Source organism: Tupaia chinensis, unplaced genomic scaffold, assembly GCF_000334495.1.
Source record: "Tupaia chinensis unplaced genomic scaffold, TupChi_1.0 Scaffold000101_1, whole genome shotgun sequence".
Classification (NCBI taxonomy): domain Eukaryota; kingdom Metazoa; phylum Chordata; class Mammalia; order Scandentia; family Tupaiidae; genus Tupaia; species Tupaia belangeri.
In genome coordinates this window covers 4,275,489-4,285,161 of record NW_006159565.1, presented here as the reverse complement: position 1 = coordinate 4,285,161, position 9,673 = coordinate 4,275,489, and positions in this window count along the sequence as shown.

Here is a 9,673-nt window from a genome sequence, read left to right as displayed (position 1 = left end):
CTCTTTCCTGCGGTACCTGATGTGACAACGGAGCGCAGAACTGATTGCCAATATTTTTTTCTGGTTACTGCATTAAATCACTTTGGGACCTAGGAAGAGTCTGGCCACAGTTTTCTCAAGTGTAAAAGAAGGGAAGGGATATTAAATACAACACACATTGTTTACCACTCTAAAACAACATGTGTAGAAGATAGAAGTTTCTAGAACATATTGTAGTTTCCCACACCTTGATTTGAAGATGGTAACAAAGTAGTGAGAAAGCAACTCACTCTGGAGGTTTATTATTCTAAAATAATTCGTTTTTCTTTCTGCTAAATGCGTGTAATTATGACAAAATACAAACAACAAAGACAGAAGTACCGTCAGGTGTCTCATCCGGGTGTAACAATTTTTTCCCCACCATTTTCTTGTATTGGATGGTTTGTTGCTGCTTTTATTACTTGGTGGGGTGTTCTGCAGAGAGCATAGTATTTCTATTGGTTTGTTTTCTGATTATATTTATTTCAGTTACGGTATATATGCCAGCTAGAACAAACACCACCATGGTCAAAGCTAGGTAGGGTCTCCGAAGCAGTGTGGCAGATTAATGATGACAACTCATTCCCTGACAATCTTCCCATGAGGTGTGTCAAGAGTATGGGGCATGAGTGTACGACTCGAGGTGTGCCTTTCCACAATGTCAAGGCTTTATTCACATCAAACTTCCTAACACACAAGAAAGCATAGCAGGATAAAGGACAGTGAGCAGTGAGCCTGCTCCAGGCCAGGACCTGCACCAACCCCACGAGGGTCCTCTACTCCGTGAGTCCATCTAAGACCATCACCAAGAGGCCAGGAGGGAGCCTTCAGCTCAAATCCTTTGTCTAACATTGTCTTAGCAACATGGAGTCTCTGTAGTTCTTTTTTTTGAGAGGTTTTGCTATAGGGCACGTGTGCTCACCAGAAAGACAGAGACAGAGAGACAGAAAGTGAGAGATCAGCCCCCGAGGGGGGATGGCCACACTGCAATCCCTTCTCCTCCATTCTCCTCTCGGGATCTTGGGCACGCACCCACACACACATGCCCGGTGTGAGTTTAAGCCACCAGGTCCAGGACTTGAACCATGGTCAGCTACATGGGAGTCCAGCGATATAGCCGTTATACCAACTGCTGGTCCCGTCACTGCACTTCTGAGCCAGATGTTCCTCAAGCTGCTGCTGCAGGGACAGCCGATCTAATTCACTCTTACCAGAGCCCCAGTGCCTCCAAGTTTTAGCGAGGAGAGATATGAAATTGAGTGCTTGAGCATAGCAGCTCCTCCGGGTCACATAGGAAAAGTGGCCGAAGACCAAGTGGCATGGAGCTCGCTGAGTGCCCAGCTCGTATGGCCCTTTACCAAGGCAATGCCCTGTGCCATGCATTCTTATCTTTGTGGCTAGTTTTGGCTATCAGCCTGTCATGGCTTGTGGCAATAGCAGATTATCAGAGAGGTTCAGGCAGGCCCTTCAGGCAGATCTGGAAAGCAGTCAAGCTGTTAATGAACATCCGTGAAAGCAGTCAGGAAAACATGTTTGTCAAAGTACGATGTTATGAAGACTGTGGTGCTGGGTGCTTAGCAGAGTAGGGCCATTTTTGAGCAGTACTCTCTATAAGGTGGGCAGCTTGGGAGGACTGTACTGACGAATAGAATATGGCTGTATTGGAACCAGACGTCCCCAGGCTCAGCCTGTAAAAGACTGGCAGCTTCCAGTGGCAGTCTTATCTGTTGAAGCATTCACTGCTATTCCCAAAGACAGTCTGCTGCTGTCGGAGAAGTGGAAGCATGACTACCCTGAGCCACCAGTGTGGCTCCTCAAGCCCCTGATGTGTCACTTGACGCCATGTGAACCAGAATAACCACCCAATCAAACTCTTCCCAAATTCCCAACTCTCAAAATCATAAGCAAAATGTTTGTTTTAACCATTGAATATGGGATAGTTTGTGATACCTATTAATAGAAAAAGGTACCTCTTAATAGAATATGCCTTGGACCAGCAGGTGGTATGGTGGTTGAGGCACTGGACTTTCACATGATTGACCACAGTTCGAGTCCTGGAGGACCTCGAGGCTTTGCTTTCTCTCTCTCTTTGTCTCCCTCTGGTCCAAATGAGTATTAATTAAGTAAATAAATAATTATTTTTTAAAAAAAAATTAAAAATAGAATAAGCCATCCAGACCTCTGAGAAAGGAGACAGTTAATCTTTTTTATGCAGAAATGAAGGTCAGTCCATGACTCCTACGGGCATCAACAGCTGGTCCCATGACTCAAAGCCTCTTTTAGTTAGAATCAACAGGACATTGCTTCTTCATAAAGTCAAATATTTGCCTCTGCTAAAAAGCCGTGGAGGCTCTTCATTACCAATCCTTTGGAAGAGCTTAATGGATCTAAAATCCCAGATGGTGTGTGTTTGGACAGAAATGTGGGTAGCCTCTTTGACTTGGTGCTGTAAAAGCATGAGTCAGCAGAATACCACTTTATTTGAGAATAGGACTTCGGGAGTAGAAATAGCCAATACAGCATCCCAGATGGTAACCTTCCTCTATCCTGAGATGCCCCATGATGCACCGTGTTCTGTTTTGCTCTTTGCTAAACTTTTCAGACCAAGGAAAACTAGCCCATTTCAGCCTTTTCCCTAACTTTTTTCTCTTTCTTCCTTCCTTCCTTCCTTCCTTTCTTTCTTTCTTTCTTTCTTTCTTTCTTTCTTTCTTTCTTTCTTTCTCTCTCCTTCCTTCCTTCCTTCCTTCCTTCCTTCCTTCCTTCCTTCCTTCCTTTAAACTTTTCAGACCAAGGAAAACTAGCCCATTTCATTTTTTTCTCTCTCTTTCCTTCCTTCCTTCCTTCCTTCCTTCCTTCCTTTCTTTCAAGTTTCCCATTGGGCATCTGTGCTCACCAGAGAAAGACAAGGGCATGGGGTGAGAAATCACCCTCCGGTGACAATGGCCACACTGTGCTCTTTCCTCCTTCCTTCTTCTCTTGGGATTTTGATGCATGTACATGTGCCAGATGTGATTTTCAAGCCACCAGGTCCAGGACTTGAACCTGGCAAGTGTCCATGTGGGGTCCAGCTGTCTTAATCTCCATGCCATTTCCTGCCCCCCCCATTCTTTTCATGATTTATTTTTCTCCTGTAAGAGTAAATCTTTCTATTTATAAGTTTTGGGGGCTTTTTCAGTTTAAAAGTTAATAAAAAATTTTTTTGGCTCTGTGGATGTGTTTATAAGTAGTAGTTTTTTATACCATTTTTGGTTTGCAGAAAAAAAATTGGTGAAAACTACAGAGTTCCACATACCCCTTTGTCTTTTACTAATTTCCCCCTTTTTTTCAGTTTTATTTTTTTTACCATAGGGTGTGTGTACTCACTGAAGAGAGAGACAGGGAAAAAAAAGGGAAATTAGAAATCACTCCTCGACCCCAGGGAGTATGGCCACTCAGCAATCCCTTCTCCTCCATTGTCCTCTTGAGCTTTTGGGCATACATACATGCACCTGGTGTGATTTTCAAACCTCCAGGTTCAGGACTTGAACCATGATCACCATGTGGGAGTTCAGCAGCTTAACCACTGTGCCACCTGCTGGCCTCAGTTTCCCCTCTTTTTATTGTCTTGAGTTAGGGTGGTACATTTGTTACAACAGATGAGCCTATGATGTGTTATTAACTAAAGTCCAGAGTTCATGCTGGAATACACTTTTATGTTTTACATTTGATGGGTTTTGATAAATATACAATGATATGTATTTACCATTACAGTATCATACAGTTTTAGATTTATTGAATTATTTTTTTAGTATTTTTTTTTAGAGGTTTTTGCTATAGGGCAATGTGTGCTTGCCAGAAAGAGAGAGACAGAGAGATAGAAAGTAAGGTATCACCACCCCCTCAGGGGGCATGGCCACGCCGCAATCCCTTCTCCTCCATTCTCCTCGGGATCTTGGACACGCATGCACGCCCAGAGTGATTTTAAGCCACCGGTTCCAGGACTCAAACCGTGGTCGACTACATGGGAGTTCAGTGACATAGCCATTACGCTAACTGCTGGTCCCAGATTTATTGAATTATTGCAATGATAGTACAGAGTTCTTATATAGCTCACACCCAGTTTTCCTTATTATAAACATCTTACATTACTCCAGTGTATTTGTCACAGTTAATGAGCCAATATTGCTGCTCACTATTTGAAGTCGATACTACATTCAGACTTCCTTAGTTTTCACCCACTACCGTCTTCTTTTTATTGTTATTGTTATTCCAAGATACTCTATTACTTTGAGTCTTCATGTCTCATTTGGCTTCTCTTGGCTGTGACAGTGTTTTAGATTTTCCTTGCTTTTTATGACCTTGAAAGTTTTCAGGTAGCGGGACCAGCGTGCGGTGTGGTGCTTAAGGTGCTGGATACTCCCATATGGCTAACCATGGTTCAAGTCCTGGACCTGGTGGCTTGCTCCCCACCCCGCGCCAGGTCTCTCTCTGGTCAAATTAAAATAAACGAATGAATAAATTAAATTAAATTAAAAATAATTCTTAAATTAAAAAAAAAAAGTTTTCAGGTAGGGGCCAAGAGGTGGCATGGTGGTTAATGTGTTGTACTCTCACATGACTGACCACAGTTCAAGTCCCAGTCCCAGACCTGGCAGCTTGCTTTCTCACTTATGTGTCTTATAGTAAATTTAGAAATAATAATAATAAAATGAAATAAATAATTCTTCAAAAATAGTTTTCAGATATTTTGTAAAATGTTACTCTCTTGGAATATTTCTAATGTTTTTTCTCATCATTAAACTATGGTAATATGTTTTTGGGGAGAGAAAAATCTATTTTCATGCAAAATGCACATCTTATATCTGTGGTCTCAGTGGAGGTTGTTGTGAATAAAACAATCACATGCAGGTTTAGTGTAGACCCAAGTTACAAATCAGTGGCAGATATGGTAGGAATCTCATTGCTACGTTGTAACAATCTGTCTTGAAAAGTTTCTGTGCCTTTTTTGCATTTATACCTGCATTGGATGACTAGTCCAGTTGCCCCACATTCTTGTCCATAGTTGGTATTGTCAGGTTTTTTGTTTGGTTGGTTGGTTTCTTAAGCCATTCTAGTGGTTAGTGGTATCTTACTGTTTTCTTAATGAGCAGTTTCCTAATGATAAATGCTAGTTAGCATTTGTTCATATGCTAACTATCCATCTGTGTAAATGCTCTCTAACAATGTACATGTTCAGATATTTTGCCCATTTTTTAACTTGGATTGTTTCTTAAGTTAAAAAAATCTTCATATATTTTGAACACAATTCTTTATTAGATAATCGTTTTACAGATATTTTCCCCTAGCCAGTGGCTTATTTTTCCATTCGCATGACAGTTTCTTTCATAAAGAAGTTTTTTCATTTAAATAAAGTCTGAGGAGTCCATTTTTCTGTTGTAGGTCATGCCGTTTATTGCTGCTGCCTTTAAAACGGCATTACCTAACCTAAGGTTATGTCGATTATTCAGTGATAATTTCTTCCAAGAAGTTTTATAAGGTTACTTTATACATTAGGTTTACTCTTCATTGTGAGTTAATATTTGTGTAATATGTAAGGCTTGTGTCACGTTAATGTCTTGTTCTTTGTAAAAGAATCAGTTACAGGGGTTTATTTCTAGATTCTTTATTCTGGTCTTGATCTGTGTCTATTTGCTCACCAGTTCCCTGCTGTCTTGATTAATGTAACCCTCCCCTCTTTCTCAGTTTCTCAATCTGCCATTTCACTCTCCACCCCTGTGCAATCAATTCTTTCAGCTGCCACTGATGAGCAAGCACATTCATATTTGCCTTTCAGTGGCTGGCTTATTTCACTTTGTATTATTTCCTCCGTGACATTTATTTTGTCAATTCTTTGAGATTTTAGTAAAATTTGAAATCAGGCAATTAGTCCCCTCAACTTGTTCTTCTATATTGTTTTGGTTATTTTAGAGCTTTTATTCTTCCATGTAAACTTTACAATTAGCTTGTCCATAGCTACAAAACCACTTGCTATTTAAAAATGTTAGGAAGAATGAAGAGTTTTGAAATAGTGAATTTTCCAATGCATGACCTTGAACCTTCTTTTTTTTCATCATTGTTTTGTTGTTTTCTACTCCTTTGGTGATGGGTCTAAACCTTGTATATATGATGCTAGAAGTATACCTGAGTGTATTTTTTTGTACAGGTGCTATGTGATTGATACTGTTTTTTAAATTTCAAATTCTAGTTGTATTTGGCTGGCATAAGGAAAGTAAATGACTTTGATATACTGTATATTATTACTATATTTTATCTATCATCATTGTATCCTATGGCTTTGTTCTATTCATTTATTAATTTCATGAATTTTCTTAAGATTTTATTATATTTATTTTATGATGCTTATCATGAAATTTAAGTTCATGGATTTTTAATTGTAATTTTTTTTTTTTTAGAGAGATTTTTGCTATAGCGTGCATGCACTCACTGGAGAGATACAGAGAGGCAGAAAATGAGAAATCACCCATCAGAAGGAAGGCCACACCGCAATTCCTTCTCTTCCATTCTCCTCTTCGGATTTTGGGCATGCACACACACATGCTTGGCGTGAGTTTAAGCTGCCAGGTCTGGGAGTCGAATGGCGATTAACTACCAGAGAGTACAACAACATAATCACTAGGCCATCTGCTGGGTCCCATTCTGTAATTTTTAATTGACATAATTGTTATACATATTTATGAGGTGTGGTATGGTGGCTTTTGAATACCTGTATACAAGATGTAGTGATCAAATCTGAGCAATAGGAATAGCCATCATCTCAAACACTTGTTACTCTGTGATGTGAAAGTTTGAAATTTCTCTCCTCTCTTTTGAAATATACATTGAATAGCCAGTAACTATCTATAACTCATTCCACTTATGAACTTGTTCTCTGGTATTTGTTAAACAAGTTCTTCTCCCCGTCTTCCCCATGCCTCCCTTTCTGAGCCTATGGTATCTACCATTTCACTTTCCGAGTCTACACAAATGTTTTCGTTTCCACTAATGAGTGAAAACATTCAGTATTTGTCTTTCCATGTCTGGCTTATTTCATTTAGTGTTATTTCCTCCATGAGCTTCCTTTTTTAAAAATATTTTTTAATTTCATTTTCTATTACACATTCAATCACATTATTTAGCTTATGAAGTGAATATTCCAACTTGTGAACATTTCTTCCTTGTCTAGTTGATAAAACTATAAAATTATCTTCAACAGACAATACCACATTTCTTTGTCCCTAGAGAGATTTTTGCTATAGCGTGCATGCACTCACTGGAGAGATACAGAGAGGCAGAAAATGAGAAATCACCCATCAGAAGGAAGGCCACACCGCAATTCCTTCTCTTCCATTCTCCTCTTCGGATTTTGGGCATGCACACACACATGCTTGGCGTGAGTTTAAGCTGCCAGGTCTGGGAGTCGAATGGCGATTAACTACCAGAGAGTACAACAACATAATCACTAGGCCATCTGCTGGGTCCCATTCTGTAATTTTTAATTGACATAATTGTTATACATATTTATGAGGTGTGGTATGGTGGCTTTTGAATACCTGTATACAAGATGTAGTGATCAAATCTGAGCAATAGGAATAGCCATCATCTCAAACACTTGTTACTCTGTGATGTGAAAGTTTGAAATTTCTCTCCTCTCTTTTGAAATATACATTGAATAGCCAGTAACTATCTATAACTCATTCCACTTATGAACTTGTTCTCTGGTATTTGTTAAACAAGTTCTTCTCCCCGTCTTCCCCATGCCTCCCTTTCTGAGCCTATGGTATCTACCATTTCACTTTCCGAGTCTACACAAATGTTTTCGTTTCCACTAATGAGTGAAAACATTCAGTATTTGTCTTTCCATGTCTGGCTTATTTCATTTAGTGTTATTTCCTCCATGAGCTTCCTTTTTTAAAAATATTTTTTAATTTCATTTTCTATTACACATTCAATCACATTATTTAGCTTATGAAGTGAATATTCCAACTTGTGAACATTTCTTCCTTGTCTAGTTGATAAAACTATAAAATTATCTTCAACAGACAATACCACATTTCTTTGTCCCATTAATGCTTTGCCTCTCTATTTTCCTTCCTTTTTTCCAACTCTTCAGGATTTTTTTTTACATAGAGAATCATGTCACCTATGAATCAAGGCTTTTATTTCTTGCTTTGCAATATGTATCCCTTTTATTTCTTTGCCTTGCCTTACTGCAACAGCTAGAACTTCCAGAATGATGCTGAGTAGAAACAGTAAGAGAAGATATGTTTACTTTGTTCCTAATTCTAGAGAAGTGTCTGGTTTCTTATCATTAAGCAATAATTATTTTCATGTCAAATTCAGAGTTTCCTTTTCTTTCTAGTTGGGAGATTTTAACATGAATAAGTGCTAGATTTTTATCAAAGGTTTTTGTTCTGTGTGATTGACTATATGAATCCACAATGTTCATCAATACAGTGAACGTAACCAACAAACTGTATTAATAGTTGTTTCTCTTTGCTAAAGAAATTATGCAGAGATTTTTAGAAATGCAGTTAGGAAATCATAATTTCTATAAAGACGTATGGGTATGTATTCAACGTAAACCCTGACATGCTCAGGCAGAACATTCTTTAAAGAAAAGTTTCATTACTCATCAAAGCCTGACTAGAGTTTCCCTTGAGAAAAGCCATGGGGATTTAATAAGTTAAATGACATCCAATGGACTTACCTGATCATTTGCAAGACTGAATTGTAAACAAAGAAATAGAGCCAGCAGGTGGCACAGAAGTTAAGGCGTTTGAATCCCACATGGCCAATGTGCAGCTTGCATCCTGGACTTGGCAGCTCGAGAAACACACTGGGCATGTATGCCCAAAATCCTGGTGAGTGGCCATCCCTCCTGGGGGTGATTTCTCACTTTCCCTCTGTCTCTCTCCATTGAGTGGTCACACAGCAAAATTAACAAACAAAAAGAAGAAAAGAAAAAGAAGAAATAATATTTTTGTACCTATGAAATATACCTCTTCTTGTTTTAGGTTTTTGCCATAAGGATATATGCGCTCATCAGAGAGAGAGAGAGAGAGAGAGAAGAGAGGGAAAGTGAGAAGTCATCCCCTGGAGGATGGTCATGCTACCATCCCTTCTCCTACATTCTCTTCTCAGGATTTTGAGCATGCCTGCACATGTGCCCAGCATAATTTTCAAACCGCTGGGTCCAGGGCTTCAACTGTGGTGGGCTATATGGGAGTCCAGTGCCTTAGCCACTATGCCACCGACTGGCTCCAATGCCTCACCTTTTTAAAACTAGCTTTCTATTCATTATGTCTTTCATTGCCATTGCACTGAATACTAGGGGGAAAAATGATAATGTGGAACAAAAGGTGGGAAACAATAGGCTTTTCTATTTTGGAAATTTTGTTTTCCTTTGAACCTCTTTGTATGTGCTTTGGAGTTATTTTGTAACATGCACATGGAAAGGGACCCTGGGAATTCTCTCTGTACCCAAACTATCAACATGTTGTTGACTGAACTCCCAACACTTCAAAGAAAAAAGGAAGAACTGAAATTGCTCTTGCATTTTCTATTGTATTTACTGGCTTTGGAGCACCAACAAATGAAAACATTTCAGGAGTAGAGAAAAAAAAAACTCTTTATGTCT